The sequence below is a fragment of the Anolis carolinensis genome, chromosome 6, assembly GCF_035594765.1.
Source record: "Anolis carolinensis isolate JA03-04 chromosome 6, rAnoCar3.1.pri, whole genome shotgun sequence".
In the NCBI taxonomy this organism is placed as follows: Eukaryota; Metazoa; Chordata; class Lepidosauria; order Squamata; family Dactyloidae; genus Anolis; species Anolis carolinensis.
The window spans coordinates 90,091,861-90,110,969 of record NC_085846.1 but is presented as its reverse complement, the minus strand read 5'-3'; the positions used below and the strand labels follow the sequence as shown (position 1 = coordinate 90,110,969).

Sequence of the window (19,109 nt, the reverse complement as noted above, 5' to 3'; positions counted from 1 at the left end):
TGGAGGACTTAGAAAATGTTTGAAGAAGACATATTTCATCAAATAAAACAGTGGTTACTGATCCCACGGATGCAGAGTTTGTATAGGAATGATTAGATTTCTTTGCTCAAAGCAGAGCCAGAGAATAATGTGAGAAATGGTCAATGAGAAATGGATATCAGAAGTGAATGAAAAATGCTTGTGTGTAGGTGCATTCATAAAAGTCCAATCCTACAAACGAGAATCTTTTAAAGTATAGTCAGCCTTACATACTGATAATTTTAAAAATATGACGGACATTTCACAGCTCTGTAAAATATCCAAGTACTTGACAGCAATATTCCAATGTAGCAGAAGTGATAATAATTCTTGTTCTTTCTGTATATATCTGTGTTGTTAGTACTGAGACAGATTCCTTGATGACAATGATCTGTGTATCTTTCAAAAAAGAGTCTTAAGGATTCTTAAGTTTTTAGTTTAATCCATTGTAGTAATACACAAAATGCATTTTGATAAGTTCTATATAAGCACAACTCTAGGGCAGCTGTCAATCTAGTCATGTTTTATATCTTTCTTTTCTTCACCATTAAAAACAATCAAGGTAACCATAGAAACAGCAGTTCTGCCACATGGAATTTGTACAGCTTTTCAGTGATAAAATACGTTAAAGAAATAGGTAGACGACAGTCATGCATTGTGAACTTCTTCCTTTTTATGAAAGGAACATTATACCGTCTTTTCAGAAAAGTTTGTAGTTGTTGTTGTTGTTGATCTGTTTAGCAGCATCAAGATTTCTGAGGTCCAGACAATAATCAATTTTGAACTCAGAAAAAGCAAAGGGTGAATCTTTGAAATGAATAAGATGCTTTTTTAGGTAAAGGGGTTTTTAAAATGTGAATAAGTCTGGTACTGGCGCAGTTATGTAAAATGTGTGCTTGCTTGTTTATCATGAACCACCCATTCTTGGTTTGACACACTTGTATAATTGAATCTTCAAGATAGACTACTGAGATGGTGGATCATCTGAAAGCCCACCTTGACTGTCCTACCAAAAGGGACGAGAAAGAGGAGCTCCATCCACCCCCCCCTTTTTTTAAACTATTTATTTCAGAGTTTGTAAATTTACCCTTAGTCTATAAAACTGTTTGGAGCCACTACACCTCTCTCTCCATCTCATCTTTTTTCCCCTTTCTGACATCAGACTTCCAATGGTAGAGGGTTTAGCAATGTTGATTCTTCTGTAAGGGGAAAGAGAGAGGACGCAAAGGTTGGAAATTGGAAGCTTAGAGATGTCTTAAGTCTCAAGTTTTTTTGTGTGGCGGGGGGTCAGGGTACAAATAAAGACAATAATAAGAACAGTATTAGCAACACCTTCGATGTTAGAGCTCCAGCTTGGACCCTGAGCAGTCTCTTCTTGCAGTATTTGGGTAGATATCCTATTGGTCACAGGATTACGTTCTAAATGCCTCTCAGTCTAAACACCTGAATGTCTTTTTGTGAAGCTCCAAAATCATCTGTCTCATGGAAGAATCAGCTTTCTGGTATTTCATATGCATAAAGCAAAGCAAAAAGCCCATGTATTTGTTGAATATGAGATGTATACAATTTGCACTTATGTTTATATCTGAAGAGGCCTAGTACTGCCTGAAAAAATACTTATATACACTTTTAAAGAATAACAGATTAAAAGTATTTATATGATCTCCTGGTTAAAATTTTCTTAACTGAAATATAACTGCCAAGGTTGGAGTAGCTTCTCATTCTCTTACCAATACATAAAAGGATGTTTGACCTTTTCCTTTTTGACAACTGATGGACAGACAAATATATTGCAAAATAGATCCAAAATTCAAAGGAGGCAAACATCAACTTCACCCCGCCCCAAAGACATATTTGTTTGTTTTTTCTTTACAATGCCTGCTATCACAGTGATGTGAATTCCATGAATTAAACCCAACATATGTTTGCAAATGACTTGTTCCACTGGAAGGTAAGATGAACCTTAATGCATAAGCTCTTACATTTCCATGGAAATGACATTTACTTAGATTGCAATACTGCATTTATTGTTGACAATAGCTGTTTATTGGCTGTTGGTATTAAACAAAGGGGAATTTGAAATGCATGGTGTTTATAATTCTATATTGTGCTGAAGGTTTTACAACTTGATTTTATTTGTAAACCCTTCCATTTCATTTGTGGTAAATAACAATCAGCTGTAAATTCAAATTAACTGTTATGGTGTCATGGAATGAATTATCCCTGTGATACAGCCATAAACCACTTACACTGTCTCAGTAGCATGCTCTATCAATTTCATAACATGTACAGTACCTTTAAATAACACCAAGCAGATGCTAGATTCGATTGTCCATGTGAGAGGCAATACAATTAAGTGGCAAGCTGTATATGTTTATGATACCAGTACTTTATGGATATCACAGGTAGTGTATGAACCTCTCTGTCACAAACACACAATTCAAACAATTTCTTAGTGGTTTTTGGAGATGCTTTTGTAGGTGGTTTTCGGGATCTCTTTTAATCTTACAAAATTCTTCACATGGGCTAGAAATTAAACAAATTGGGGAATACACCTCAAAACTAATTTTATTGAATGGGAGTCAAGTTTTTAACGAATGTTGATAAATCTGGTATCTTCCAAAATCTCTTTAATAGTGGTTAAAATGATATACAGTAGTAACATTATCTGAAACTGGTGGCCTTTGCTTCCCAGAGTAGCTGCACTGCATTGGAAAAAATTCTGGATGGAAAAACCATTATATTCTGGGAAGGATGAATCAACTACCTGTTTGTGTAGGTATTTTCTTGTTATTATTATTATTATCATCATTATTATTTTAAACTAACAATGTGTAATCAAATGGTTGCTGCTTTTCTGAATATCTCACTTTTTGTTAGTATGGTATTCTTTACAGCCCTCTTAACTCTACAGGCTTTGTAGGGCAACAGCGGTCCCTATCCCATTTGTTTCCAAAAGGTACTAAATCCATCTGAACAGTTTTTTTAAAAAATAAAAAATGTGCTGAGTATATGGATTCTTTTGTATTAAAATGCAATGTCCCAAGCACTGTACCAAAGTGATTTGATGCATTCTGATAGTTTTGATGCTTACATATTATTCTATTCCTGGCGAAAAATGTGCTGTAACTCATTTTTCTTTTCTTTTTCTTTTTTTTTAGATTTGGCACCTTTTTAGAAACAAACTTCACATTTGTTTCCTAACATGTGTTGGATTTTTTTTCCCCACCACTATAGGAAACTGAGGAAGAGAAAAGGCCGAAGAAATACAAACTAAATATTCTGTGGCAAAATGTTGCAATCAAATAATCTATGGAAGCATGCAAAATTATGGACAAGGACTGATGTGAATCAAAGTACCATTTTGTTACCTCACTTTTCAACTTGTGATATGTCTTGGAGGGTGCAGAATGTTACAACTGAAGGAAAGCAAATTCAGAATATGTTCTTTGCCTCTGCATTCCTGTTCCTTCCATGTCAGCAGGCTTTTGCGTCAATTTTTCTGTTTTCATTATTATATGTGTATGTGCACACACACACATATTTATACACAAGCATATGTTGGGTGGGGAATGTCTCTGGCATTGTATCCAACACATGTATGGATTAAAGGGTTCCTTTCCTAGGACCTCTTGAAGCTCCCAAAGAAAGTCATTCTGCCTCCACAGCAAAGGATTTTCCTCAGACATCCTTCCCAATGCCCTTGCTTATCGCCACAACATTACACTTTTAATAATAGACGGGGCCTGCTGTACATTTGCCATTTCAAAAGATATATTTACAAGCAGCCCTCACTGTGTGGTAGGTAATGACGACTTTGTACTGGTTGGTACACCACGCTGGCCAAGTGACAGGTGTAAGCAGCAGATAACAAATAGAAGGAGGCCCGCTATTGCCACGTACTAAGCTGAAGCTGACACTCTTCTTGCCAGACAATTTGCTTCTGCCTCCCTGTGCTCCTTCAACTTTGTAATCCCTTAATATATTTTCTGCAGCTATGCGGTGCCATCAAGTTGCTATCATATCACTCCGTAATGGCACAGATGGGTCCAAGAGCAGTTGTTTGAACAGTAGTACTTTGACTTTTTCCGTCAGACACCACTTTGATCAAAATGCAAGATTCTAAAGTTGCGACTCCTGCTTCAGTTAGAAAAATATGAAAACTCTTCTTACAATAAGAACACTGGCCTCTGGGTTTTTTCCTCTGAATGCTTAGCAGAGAAGAGTAAAGAGCTGATTGTGGGTGAAAAGAGACTGCTTTCTCTCTCACACTCATGGGTGAAATAGTTATTACTGCAACAATTGTCTCTAGAAATAATGTAGGACAGTTTGCTTCTTAGTGGCTGGTATTTTCCTTTGATACTTTCGCTTATTCACCCTTCTCTATATCTTTGCTTTGTTTTACTCATCTTGCAACACTAAATGCTATCTCACTGGCCCCTTGGACTGTATGATAGGTAAAATCCAGGAACAATGAAAGTAAAGGAAGGACTAAAAATAGTCAGTTCCAGTAATTGAAGGAGAGGCTGTTCTTCACACTTCTGCCTTATCTTTTGAGAAGGGTGAAATGCACTTCTTTCTCATCTCAAAGCCAGACTGGCTTCCAGAAATTGTTACTTGGAATGTACTGATAGGAAATGATTCTAAGGTGGTTTGAAAGCAGAATTGTATCCTGACTGGGCAAAGAGGTGAAATTTGTTCTAGCGTCATCTTACTCAAATTTACCTAATTCCACATTTTTAGCCCTAGATGTGAATTGAAACTCTGTTATTCTTGAAAATATGCAGTTCTGATACAAAAAAAAAACAATAGATGCACACAAGAACACCCATACATTTCATAATACATTTCATGGTATGGAACAGCATAAATAAAATTATATATACCAGTTAAAATAGTCTTGAAAATGCCCAACACTGGACCAACTGCATATATATATATTATTAGATGAAATTGCAAAAATTACAAAAATAAGTAAAGAAATTCCTCATAATATACAAGTGGAATCTTTCATAATTGAATCTTGTGGTTCATTTTCTAGTCTTTGGAGAAGCTTGAACTACCTTCTATGTGACATCCCTTCAAATATTTAAATATAGCTATCATATCACAACTTTCTGCTCTCATCCAAACTAAACATATCCAGCTCCCTAAGGCTGGATCTACACTGCCATTATATGTAGAGCCATATAATTCAGTTGAACTGCATTGAACTGCATATAAGTCTACATTGACCATATAATGCAGTTCAAACTACATTGTATAGTAAATTTAGCCTAAGCTGTTTTTCATAGACCTGGTTTCCAGACCTTTTATCAGCTTGGTCACAGTTTTCTGTATACAATACAACTTGTCAATATTTTTCTTGAACTGTGGTGCCCCGGACTGAACACACTATCCCAGAAGATAGTTGAATAGATCTAATTATTGTTTCAGATAATCTCATAATAACCAAATCAAAAGAAATTCATGAAAAATCAAATGGACCTGTGCACACACTTTCAAACAGAAGTGCAAACTTTCAAATGCTAGTATGAAAAAATGCATTCGTTCAAAGAGAAATGGGAACTACATTTTTCGGTTTCATTCTAAGAGATAAAGTCTCTGATACATAGTAGAAAGTAAACTTGTTGAATCTCATAGTCTCTATGATCTCAGAATGGCTCCAGTTTTCACAATGGAAATCCAGGATCCACTTGTGCATGTAGCCTCAAGCACGATGAACAACTTTTGCCAGAGATTTCTAGCTAGCAGAGCTCTGGTCTGTATATACAGAAGTAGACATTTTCTATTAAACGGCAATACCATTGATGGGATGAAAAGGAAAAATCATCCAGGAATAAAAGTGAGTGGGTTTACTGTACCAATCAGGCATGCTGGCAAAGTGGACCACCTGCCAGAATAATCTCTCCTTGAGACTCACTTAAGGAACTAAATAACCAGCTTAAAGTTTTATTTAAGTGAAATGATCCAGAAAACACTGTACAGCTTTTCAGCAGCTTCTCTCAGGGATGACTCTTTCTTGCCTGCTGCCCTTCTTCCTTGAGAGAGGAAGGGGTGTGCTCATTGCTCATTGCTATGCCAAACAAGAAGAAAAAGAAAGATGATAAAGTATGGAAGAGTGAACCCATAGATGACAGAATAGCTTTTCAAACATGTTATAATTTACATTAACCAATGCAAAGGAGTCATTTATAATCTTCTCCTGGTGGTATGGCAAGTATTGGATATAACTCTGAAAGTGGGCAATTCATGAACATTTAGATATTTTGATTGATATTTCTATCATCCCTCACCATTGGATATTCTTTCTAAGTCTGATGGGAGTTGCAGTCCAAAATATTAGAAGGGTCACGAGTCGCTACCATAAAGCCACTTTTACCCAAGCTGATGGTAACCAGGTCTTATAAGGAACAACTTTTTCGACTGGATTGTTGGACTCAGAAGGGCATGACCTGAAGTTTTTATGGTATGGACATTAATGGTACCATAAAGTCACAGTGAATTTTGAGCTTCACAGCCACTTTCTTAGGCATGATTTTTTAAGAACATGGAACAAATAGAAACCAAAATTATGCCCTCAGATGTCATTATGGGATTTCATCACAGGAAGCATTTTTATAGGCAAGAAACAAAAGCAAAAGAAAGATAGCTGTTTTACTAAAAAAATTTAGAACAACAAACAGAGTCAAATGAAAAACTGTTGGCAATGGTATTCTTACAGACATATATTTTAAATATTTAAAATGGACAAAAATGTATTTGATTTCGAATAGACTAAACTAGAATTTGGGAGTAAAAAACATAGCATGATGTTAATAAACATGAAAGTTTAATGAATTCATTAAACTAATGAATTCTGAATTGCATTTGTTGGGAACAATAGAGGACCAAATGGAGAAGAAATATAGTAAATTGCTATGATACATGACCACAGTAACAAGACTACCATGCGCAGAAAAATGGAAAAGCAGAACTACACCAACTGTTGAATGTTAGCTGAATTGAGTAAATGTCAAGATGCTGTTTAGACTGATCCTCAAGAAACTGTACATAAAATATTAATCCCTCTAACTAAAAAGGGCATAACTAGGGGTAAACAGTTAGGGTCTTTGTGGGGCACAACATGTTGAATGTAGTTTTTGATAATTAATGGATTAGTTGATTGGTTTAAGCATAGAAGCACCTAAATGCTAATTACATTTGAAGAAGTTAGATTACTTAATTATGTATACTTATTATTAGGAAATTTAGAAGTTATATATATGTTATTTTCTTTCTTATTCTTTACTATGTTTCTGGATCCCCCAGTGGCACAACGGGTTAAAACCTTTGTGCTGGCAGGACTGCTGATCGACAGGTCAGCAGTTTGAATCCGGAGAGAGCAGGTGAGCTCCCACTGTCAGCTCCAGCTCACCATGCGGGACATGAGAGAAGCCTCCCACAAGGATGGTAAAACATCAAAACAACCGGCCATTCCCTGGGCAATATCCTTGCAGACAACCAATTCTCTCAAACCAGAAGCCATTTGCAGTTTCTCAAGTCACTCCTGACACACAAAATCTAAGTTTCTTTTTTTCTCTATTAATTTCTGTTATCTTTTTTCGTTTTTCCTTGAGGGTATAATTTTTATTGCATCTAAAAATCTTAAATAAAATCTCTTTAAAAAAATCAAAAGCCAGGGCTTTTGGATCTGTGCAGTTCTTCCATGCACTAAACTGCTGAACTAGCATATTATCAGGACATTTTCTTCATCCTGTTGACTAACTACATGCAACCAACCGGATCATTGATTTCTCCCTTTCAGGAAAAAATCAATGGTCCAGTTGGGGCTTCCTGTTGCATCTGAGCCTTGCTTGAGAAGCACAATATATCCTAGGCTCCAGTGCATTCCTGACTTCTTGATTGCTCTTTGGTCTTAACTTCTATCCCATTTCACAGTCCTGTTTTTCTTTTTCTGTCAGCTCCAGCTCCCCATGCAGGGACATGAGAGAAGCTTGCTCCTCCATCCTATCTCCTGGGTTCCCCTCATTTATTTTCAAGTAATTTCAGTTTGCTCACTGCCATGATTTTGCAGTGGTTTTGTTCAAACAGAATTGACAAACAAAATGATTTTTAAAGGCATTTCAATTTAAAAAATAGATATTAGTTCATACTTACACTAAAAACATAGATGAGGGTTAATAAATTAGAAATAAACACCTTTTTAAGAAAAAAAAACAATAAAAGGAAGGGTACATTCATGATATGCATTCTGCATCCTTCCATTTTCAAACAACATTGTAATTAAGCAGACATTGCCATGTTAGATATCAGGGAACCATTCTATTTTTTGGACTGTGTATCTTCATCTCTGTAAGGACAGGAGAGATGCTTTCCCAAATTAATTTTGCAATTAAAACGCAATTTCCTTGGGTTTTTTTTTTTTTTAGTTCTCCCTCTCTCGATTAGGATAAAAAGCAACATTTGTTAAAATTATCCATTCTGGCTAATAAGAGAACAACACTGCAGCATGTAGCATGCTAACGTTTAAAAAAATCGCCTTATGGCATCAATAGACCCACAACGTAACAGCCAATTAAAATCTAGTGCTGTGGTCTAGTTAGAAAAACAGGGAAAAAGCTCAAAATGAGAGGTCAGACAATTAGCTCTAACAAGGCTCTTTTGGCGCCAGTTCATATAAAAATAATGGCAGAGTGTCAATTGTATTCAGAATCACAACATACACACTGCCTCCCCTTCCCCCGGCACTTTTTTAGTTTTGAATTAAAACTGGAACAATCATCATCTGCAAAGTTCACAGGTTCTGAGAGAAGAAAGCCAAGCAATTTCTCTTCTGTCAAGTAAAATTTTACTTCTACTGTTTATCTGTGATTCTGGAGTCATAATACGTCATAAATTAAAAAAAAAAAACCCACAGAGCTAAATCAAGTGTTAGTCATAGAGCAGGGCACATGCAATAGTAGTGAATTAAAATTTCCATTCATAGAATCATAGAATCATGGATCGAAAGAGATCACATGGGCCATTTAGTCCAACCCCCTGCCATGTAGGAAAAGCACAATCAAAGTATTCCTGACAGGTGGCCTTCCAGCCTCTGTTTAAAAGACGCCAAGGAAAGAGCTTCTACTACATTATGAGACATAGAGTTCTAATGCTGAACAACTAATAGCTCTTACAGCCAGGAAGTTCTTTCTAATGTAAAGGTGGAATCTCCTTTTCTGTAATTTGAACTCATTGCTCCAATTCCTGCTCTCCAGGGCAGCAGAAAACAAGTCTGCTCCCTCCTCCTCATGATATCCTTTCACATATTTATACATGGCTATCATGTCTCCTCTCAACATTCTCTTCTCTAGGCTAAATATATCCAGCTCTTCACGTTGTTTGCTGGAATCACCACACATCATGGCAAATCCGGCAACCATTGCCAGGGGTTCATGGGGAAACTGTCATTCCATGCCCCCCATTGTCCAGCTTACCCACAGGGCGGTCCTATTGGGTGAAGTGGTGACCGTCTGACTTCGCCCCATTGCTCCAAGCCAACACGGGAAGCCTCCTGTGTTATTGCAGCCATGGCATGCTCCACTTCCCCGCCTCTTTAAGCATGGAGTCTCGCGGGAAGAAGTAGCATGTCATGTAGTGGGAGTCAGAAGACTCTGTGCTTAAAGGGATGGTGACGTGGAGAGCATATTGTCAATTTTTCTCTTGTCTGATCTGATCACAAGAAGCTCCCTATAGAGCATGGTCTCCAAATTTTGATAATTTTAGTACCCTCCTCTAGACATATTCAGTAGAACTACAGGCCGACTCAAAGTAATAAACATTCGACTTACAAACAACTAATAGTCAAAATGAGGGACAAGACAACAGGAAGTCAAAGAAATCTACCCCTTGGAAGGGAAATTCACTCCTGAAAGAGTTATCATGGGGGAAAGATATTTCCACTGAATCTTTATCATTAATCTTGGTTTTCCTATGATATCCAAAGCTTTTTCGTCACTGCCCAAACTCTTTCCCCCTTGCCTCCCTTGCTGCCCAGACCCTTTTTTCCTCAGCACCCAGACAATTTTCCCATCACCTCCCTCTTTGCTGAGATCCTTTTCCCTTCACTTCCCTTGCCACCCAGACCCCTTTCCCCTCGTCTCCCTCACTGCCTAGACCCTTTTTTCCTAACTGCCCAGACCCCTTCCTCTTTGCCTCCCTCCCTTGCTGCTGAGATCCTTTTTCCTTCGCTTGCCTCACCACCCATACCCTTTCCACCTCTCCTTCTTTGCTTCCAAAATCCTATTTCCCTCCCATCGCTCAGGGGGTGCTTTGTGCTTTTCCTGCATAGCAGAAGGGAATTGGACTGGATGGCCCCTGGGATTGCTCCTATTACTTTTATTGCTGCTGCTGCTGCTGCTGCTGCTGCTGCTGCTGCTGCTGCTGCTACTACTACTACTACTATGATAACAACAACAACTATTATGACAAAGGCTGGATTGTCACCTGCCACTTAGTGTTTTTCCTTTCATTTTTTCCATGAATCGCACATGCCTAGTATAACCAAAAAAAGTCCTGTTTGGACTATAACTCCCAGAACAAGCAGAAAGCACTTAAAACAATTATCACTTAGACCGCAGGAGGTCTGGAGAGTTGTGATTCCAGGAATTCTGTGGCATTACTACCTAACCCCACAAAAACTAAAGGATAAATGAAGTCAATACTCTGGTTTCTACTGATGTCGGCTAAATTTAGGACTGAGAATAATACATGACATTCAGCACTCCTGGTGATCCGATAATCTTGTATTTCCAGCAATTGAACACATAGACAAAGTTCTAGCTTGCTTAGAATTCTGTTTGTAGATGTGTGGTCAACCCCTAAAGGCACTGCTGTGATTATCACTATTTTGGCTGTGTTACTCAAGCAAGGCAGTTGACTGTTATCTCCCACGCACTGTATCCATTCCAAGGGATGAAGGCAAAATCCTTAGCTACATACAGGGGTGGGGATATTAATTGTGAAACCAAAATGTCAAATCAATGGAATTTTATCAATCTATATCAGTTGAAGAATGGTCTGAGAATGATTGACACCTAAAGGGAAAATTGTTGCTATGTGCTCAAAGCCTGTGTGGTGAACCAAGAACCAAATCATATCTTTCCGGCAACAGTGGTATTTAGGTTGAGCCAAAGTTGTAATCAGCTTTCCTGCAGCTGCTGAATTTCTCTGCTCGACAGAGTTTCACTAAAGATGTCCCACTGACTTCTTCTAGAGCAAAAAGAGATGCTTGAAATGATCCAATGGCTTAGACAGTATGAGAGAAAAGGCACAATTTTTTCAAATGTACAGTAAACAGGGTCTTGTTCGGGTACTTTTAAGAGCAGCATTTATTTTGACAAATTATTTTGGAAAATAATTTTCATTATTATACTTTCTCTTGAAGTAATGGAAAAAGCTATGATTGTTTCCAAAAGCACTTAGTACTATTTTGTTTTTATTTCTTTAAAATACTTTTAAACTGCTTCCCCTACCCCTTAAAGGTTTAAAATAGGTGACAAAAATGTTGACAAATATTCTGATGTTGAAAGAGATATAAAACTAGTGCATAAACATATTTCAATAAAACATACCTCAATGAAAAGTCAACAAAGGAATATCTAAGGTTGCCTAATAGCCTAATTAAATTTGAAAACATTTGCACCCTACGGATTTGCATGGTGTTCTAATATTTAGGGGTTACTATGAAAAAGACGTTACAATTGAGTCTCATTCACATATGAGTCAAAAGCATTTTGATTTAATGGAAGTATTGGTTTTGACCTATAAAGCCCTACATGGTTTGAATACAGTTACCAAATTACATGAAGATTTGTTAAACATTTTTGGATGGGAAATATTATTTATGGTTTAGATCTTTATAAGAAAAATAGAACTGAGAATAATTCATATTAATGTATAGGTTGCAATCTCTGGTATATGGCTGTACACACACACACATCTTTGGGATGTGAGCAGCAGAAAGCAAGCACAATTGCAACTTTCTCCTGAAGTCCATATCATCAGTACCACTGACCAAGGATCTATCTGTAAATATATCACTTTTAGTTCCTATGGGTTGTTAGTTATTTAGCTGACAATCCAAAAATAAACTATATTATAAAAATGAACATAAGTTCTAGCAGTGCAAGATCAGCAACATCCCTGATTGCTGGCAGTGTGATGCAGCTGACAACTATTTATCAATCATTTTGCATATACTCAAATCAGCTTGTGGCATAGATTTATGTCTGTAAAAATATAGCAATATGTGACCTAAACAAGTGATGAAACAAGCTACTATTGTAACATGAAGCATTTGTAACTGACTGTAGCAAATTGCACAGGTATCGCATTCCTACATGTCATCATACATTCTCGGTAATTTTTCATTTTTATTTTCATGGATTTACTACTTCACAAGATTTTATAAACAGTTCTGTTTCTCAAAATAGAGGAACATTCTTATTGAGCAGCTGAGGCTCGCAGCTGCTTTGAAGTCCCATAGTCACATTTAAAAAAAATAAAAAGGGGAAACAAATTTGACAGTAGAAATAACAACAAAAGTTGAGGAGGTAACTCTTAAAAAGTGTAGAAGCTTCTTACCAAGAAAAGGGCGGGGGGGGGGGGAGTCCCCCTTTTCTAATTAAGTCTAGTTTTTCCACCAATGCTTATGAGAACAGCATCCCTATCAGTACTCCATTGACTATTATACTGTATCTTTTCCCAACATCTCACTTGGAACAATGCCACAGGGATTCTGTGAAACACCATCTTAGGTTTCTACAAAATATTAAGAAGAACTTCCTGATGGTAGAAGGGGGTCAGCAGTTGAATATATTGCCTTGAAGGGTGGCAAATCCTCCTTCAAAGTCCTTCAAGCAGAACTTATATTGCTGTCTTTTTAAAATGCTTTAGATGTTATTCCTGCATTGCAGAAGGTTGAATTCGATAGCCTTTGAGGCCTCTTCCATCTTTATGATTCTTTGATTATATGAGGTAGTATTCTTCCAAGTATATCATTATGTTTTCCATTGTGTTGTCAATAAAAATGAAGATATATACAGAAGAATGGAATAACTCTGATTTATAATTCTGACTCTGGCAGTCCCTTGGTTTTGTTCCCTCTCTCCTCCATTTCACTCCAACTCAGAAAACTAAAACCTAGGTAATTTTCAAAAACACCACAACATCTAGGAGACCCAAGTTTCCTGCTCCCAAGCAAAGTTTAGAAATGTTACTTCAATCTTGAAGTAACTTGGGAGGGGAAAACATGGCTCTCCTAGATGTTAGGCTGTTTTTGGTCATCAGCATAGAACATTATGTTATTTCGTATTAGCTATTGAAGGCAAAAGACACACATATCAAACAGTGGTGCTTGGTAAAAAAAAAACCCATTGAACTACAGAGCTTTTATCATCTTTCTATATATGATATAGTTCAATTCAGTCTTTACAATTAATTATTCAAGTAAATCCTCAGTCACTTCTCAGAAACCTACATACCATACTGATAGAAAAATTGCATCATATGATTTAAACACAGGACTGACTCTGAAATACACTGGGCCTAGGCTGTAAATCTGTAGGTTTAGTTCTAACTCATACATCCTCAAATGGACTACAGACTATCTAGAGCAGAGTTCCCCAAACTAAGGCCCACAAGCAGAATGCGGCCCTCCAATATCATTTACCCAGCCCCCACTTTTTTTTTCGTGTCAGGAGCGACTTGAGAAACTGCAAGTTGCTTCTGGAGTGAGAGAATTGGCCATCTACAAGGATATTGCCCAGGGTACGCCTGGATGTTTTGATGTTTTACCATCCTTGTGGGAGGCTTCTCTCATGTCCCCGCATGGAGCTGGAGCTGATAGAGGGAGCTCATCCATGCTCTCCCTGGGTGGGATTTGAACCTGGCAGCTTGCAGATCAGCAGCTCAACCTTCAAGTTACAAGACTTTAACCCACTACTCCACCGGGATAGTACACTTAAAGTTACCCTAAATCTGAAATGACTTGAAGGCACACAACAACAATCCTAATTAAACTGACCATCTCATCAGCCAAAAGCAGGCCCATACTTCCCACTGAAATATTGTTAAGTTTATATTGGTTAAATGGTTCTTCGTTTTAAATATTCTATTGTTTTTTTGTTTTATTTTTTGCAATACAAAAAAGATATGTGCAGGGATTTATTCAAACTATAGTCCAGCCCCCCAACAGTTTAAGGGGCTGTGAACTATCCTTCTGTTTTGAATGTTTGAGAAAGCCTGATGTAGAGTCCGTGTTCTATTCAAAATGGAAACAGATTGGGTCTTGGACTATGTTAGGCCTATACAATGGTTTCTAAAACTCATGGCAATACTTATAGTGAATATGAATTTTTGATGTAGATTTCATAATATCTGATAATCCAAATGATATCTGAATTTAATTGGAAGGAACTCAGCCATCTACCATACATTTGTTATTGCCTTTTCTATACTCTTTCTCCATTTGATGTTTCCAAGGTTCAGAAATAGATTTTCTTAGAAGGAAATCAAACCTTAATGGGCAATGAAATTCAAAGGCTTAAGGACTTTATGATCCAAATATTACAAAACCCATTGAAATTTGGAACATGGGCAAATACTGTGTTCTTTTTACAGGAGTCATTCTTTTGGGATCTTTGAGCTCATTCCAGTCTTTATTATCCAGCAGCCAAATGTCTGATCTCCAAGAAGAAGTTGTCGAGTTCACCCTTCAAGCCTGACAATCCGATGCTAAAACCAATTTAAATGCTCTATGAATTTTGCAGTTCACTTTGGGAGAATTTAAATGCTGCAGACATAAAAAATATCTCAAAGCCGTTTGAATAGTATTTTAGCTGCTATAAAATAAAGCAACCTTTTTAAAATATTGAACCGTTTTGGAACATAAACAGGTTATGGACTTTGTGTGCAGGGCATTAAATACTCTCAATCCCACTAGTCTTGTTCTTTCTAAAAACTTGCTTTTGTAAATTGAGATTTTTTAAAAATCGAGACTAAATTGTTAGTTTTTAATTCAAGGCAACACCCAGAAGTGAAGAAGGGAGAGGAGGCATATCACAAACTACAGAATCATTAAAAGAACTAGCGTTGTCAGATTCTCTTTCTCATTATGTTATGTCTTTGACTTCCAACTTCATCACACGGGCAACATTGTCTGGCCTATGACAGTTTGACCTCACTTCAGGCACAGAGCCTGTCAGATCTCATCACATGACGTAGATCTACTTCCAGCAGGGCTCTGTGCCTGAAGTGGCTTGAACTGTCGTAAGAGGAAGCGCCAACAGCATGGGAGGCTTCCCATATTGCATAGAGAAGAACACGGGGAGCCGGGCAGCAATGATCCCTCACATGAGATGAGCTAAGGGACAACGTAGGTGATGCAGGGTGTGAGGTGCTTGGTTCCCCCTGCCAGATACCTCACGATCTATGGCAAATCCTCCCTTATTGCCTGGCTTACTTACAATGTGTAGGGTTTCTGTCAACAATTTTAAAATGCTATTAGATGAAGAGATGCATCAAAGAAGAAGAATGCAAACTCAAAGGAGATCTAATTAGATAGTAAACTAGTGTGTTAAGTCAAAGATGACCTGAAGGTTGCTGACAATGACAAGTGTCTACAGCACTGTAGAATGTAGAAAACACAGGGAAACATCATGAAAGTATTTATTTACTTATTTAAATTTTTAAAGGCTATTCTCCTGACTAATTTAAAACAGTAAGCAAAAATACAATTTGAAAAGGGAAAAACACATTAGGCTGAATAGTGGCTATTTCTGCTACTGTTTGCACTGTATTATTCTTCACTGATAGCTTTGATGATATTTGCAAACTCCTAACATACAATTGAAATTGCTCCAGATTTTTTTTTAAAGAGAAGACTCTTAAAAAGTCAATGATCTTCAGAAAGCCAAGAAAGCATTCACACCCAGTTGGAGAAATGCGGATAAGAAATGCCAGTGTTAAAAGTTCTTTGAATAAAGTGCTGACTGCAATATAGGCTCATAATGAAAGTTAACATGAAATTAATTAGCTAATCACCAACTATGCTTAATTAAGTGAACTTTTAAAACTATTATGGAAAGGGGATATTTTCAATTTTTTAATTAAAATATGTGTGTGTCATTACACTATTAATCATAGTGTTTGTATGACCTTCTCAGTCTGATTTATTAGATAGCCTTACGGATTCTTGATGAGATGCATTTCACATATCAGAATATTGTTAAATGAGCCTAGGATTAATCAGAGCTATAAGTGCTAAGAATTCACATTTCATTTTCTTCTCATAAGACTAGTGTGTGTGTGTGTGCGTGCATGCACGCGTATGTGTATGTGTGATCTTTCTGTTAAGAGAAATACAATTATGCATGCTATGTTGAGCAAATAATACCATTATATTCTCATTTGGATATTGATGATTAACAGATTTTTGTTCTGTGCTACTTCTGTGCCGAAAACATCTTCTCTATATTTTTCAGTCAAATTTCTAGAAAAGAAAATGTTTTGAAATTTTCTCAAACAAGATTGTTTTACTGAGATCCTAATGTGATGAATAATGTTTTGCAGATACTAATTATAAAATAGGCAAGGTGCACTCTCTCATCCTTGTATGACTCTGCATGTGTCCTTCTTTAGTTATACAGTCACTATACATGATCCAATCTGTACTCCAGTCTCATTTGTTTCCCACATTCAATTAAAACCTGAGTGAGATGTCATAAGAAAACTCCTCTTTTGTGTATGTGTTTTAAAATCAGGAAGCACAGACAGCCAAGGAAATTTGCAGTGATGGAAATATATGTAAAAGAAAGAAAGAAAGAAAGAAAGAAAGAAAGAAAGAAAGAAAGAAAGAAAGAAAGAAAGAGGGAATGATAATATATTTCGTTGCTAAATAATTATAAAGTAGGTTAAAGATATTATCTAAAGATATTTGAATGGCATAGTACCCCAAAAACAAAGCCCTAAGATGAAAGTTTGTTTGATAGAGGAAGAAAACTTTCTATTTAAAGCAGGGGTGAAGCACCAAAGGTAGCTGAACTTGGACTCCCGTCACTATTAACTTGGATTGATGGAAGAAAAAACATGTCATGATTCAGTTGCAAAAAATGGATTGTGTTAATCCTTTTCTTAAAACTATATGCACAGTTGTGTCCTTTGATTGTTTGATTGTTTGTTAGCTATGCATTCTGCTTTTCCTAAATTATGTTCCTGAAAAATACTTGTCACATGAGGTAACTTTTGTGTGCATTAGACTCTGGTTCTAGCCCCCGGTTCTTCTACAATATTAGTGTACAATATAATATTTGTACCCCCTCTTAAAAATTATGGTGACATTTAAATTGTCAGCAATTAGATGTTCGTGATATCGACATATTCTTTCTACTGAAGTACAGTAAGCCCATAGGGATGGATACACTCTCTCACACACCTTTTAATAGTTTGCGCAATTTGATCTGCCACTTCTCAGTCTTCACTGGAGTGCGTTGTTCATAAATAATTCTCCCCCTGACTAGTGTGAAGCATTCCAAAAGCAGAGGTGTTTTGAGGTAGGCTTTACACCTGTTGACATTTTGAGACAAGAGATCAATAAGAAAACACAGCCTTTAAAGCTGATCACAAACTAAATGGCCCCAGGGGAGATCTACACGCCTGCCATGGTAGTAAAGGAATCTCAGTATGAGAGAATTTAATATTTGTCAGGGCCTATTACAAGCAACCATGGTGACATGACTAACAGTTTTGGTAATCCAAGATGAAGAAATATTGGGAAACAACCTCTGCATCTTCTCTATAGTGCAGTTCATAATGCCTGCATTTCGACATTCTAATTTCAGCAAAATAAAGCAAATATCTTGCTAATCTGACATTGAATTGTTAGTTATGTCATCACAAAGACTCTTCAGATGAAAAAGCAATGCCACCTTTACCTGGTTCCTCCTCTCCGTCCTGTAGAAGAGACTGAAATAGAGAAAAAACAGGGTCACTGCACTGAGTCTTCTGAAAATCTACTTCTATCAAACCTTACTCTTCCTCCATCAGATGCCAAGTGGCAGCCGCCTTTATATCAGGCTAAAGTAAGGGAAAAGAAATGAAAAAGTATCAGTCCATACAATCTGTGGAGAATTTACTTGAGTAGATTTGTATGGTCCTGTTGGAGATACACAGTCTGGATAATCCTCCTGTTCAGGCTACTCTTGATGTAATCAGGCCTTTTCTTCTAGAAGAGGTCTAGAAAAAGATAGAAAGTTAAGACAGAATTGCACAATCTAAATCAACAAACAAGGCAGTTCCGGCTTCCCGCATTTTTGAAGAAATTAATGTAATCTCCCACAAGACCAACTTAAGTCCAAAGCCCCAAATAGACTAATGGTGCTATTGCTTCTCACAGGCTTCCAACAGCTTGAGGTGAAGACAGGAAAGCTCAGTACAGCAAAGTATTATTTCATGTTACTAGATATATTTATTTGCTAGTACATGGAACCTCCAGTCAGATGTCATAGAGCAGTACTCAACTTGGGGTCCTCAGATGTTTTTGGCCTTCACCTCCGAGAAATCCTAACAGCCGGTAAACTGGCTGGAATTTTTGGGAGTTATAGGCCAAAAACATCTGGGGACCCCAGGTTGAGAACCACTGTCATAGAGGTATGTTGCCTAAATGTACTTAGCATCATCCCTCTCTGACATGTTTTTTTCATTCTATACCAATGGAAGAAGGAATAATATGCAGGAAAAGCTGCTTTAATTTTTGGATGTTCTCTACATAATTTAGAAGAGATAACAGAGGTAGAAGAAGGTCTTCTTACTATCCTTTCCATATTTTCTCTTTTCTCATATTTAGGTTATCAATTTCTAGGATGCTCAAATAGAGCAATGGCGCCTTCTGGATTTAGTAGAAAGCATACTGCATTTAACCCTTTTGTTTGTTGTGGAAGTTCCAATTAATTCTTCAATATTGAATATATATATATATATATATATATATATATATATATATATATGGCATAAACAAATACAAACACACACATAGATACATACACTTACCC

At 37.0% G+C, this 19,109-nt stretch overlaps 1 long non-coding RNA gene across 2 annotated transcripts in view; it reads right to left on the bottom strand.

Annotated features, from left to right (window-relative positions):
- Nucleotides 1-438: 438 nt before the first annotated feature.
- LOC134300025 (uncharacterized) overlaps nucleotides 439-19,109 on the bottom strand; it is a 63,827-nt gene continuing 45,156 nt past the window's right edge. Inside the window, exons 4-6 of one of the 2 annotated variants that reach the window (XR_010007286.1) lie at nucleotides 17,994-18,024; nucleotides 17,495-17,625; nucleotides 439-6,094 (exon numbers count right to left, since the gene is read on the bottom strand). This is a non-coding gene — a long non-coding RNA (uncharacterized LOC134300025). Of the gene's footprint in view, nucleotides 6,095-17,494; nucleotides 17,626-17,993; nucleotides 18,136-19,109 lie in introns of both variants that reach the window. The other variant, XR_010007285.1, reaches the window with a different exon arrangement.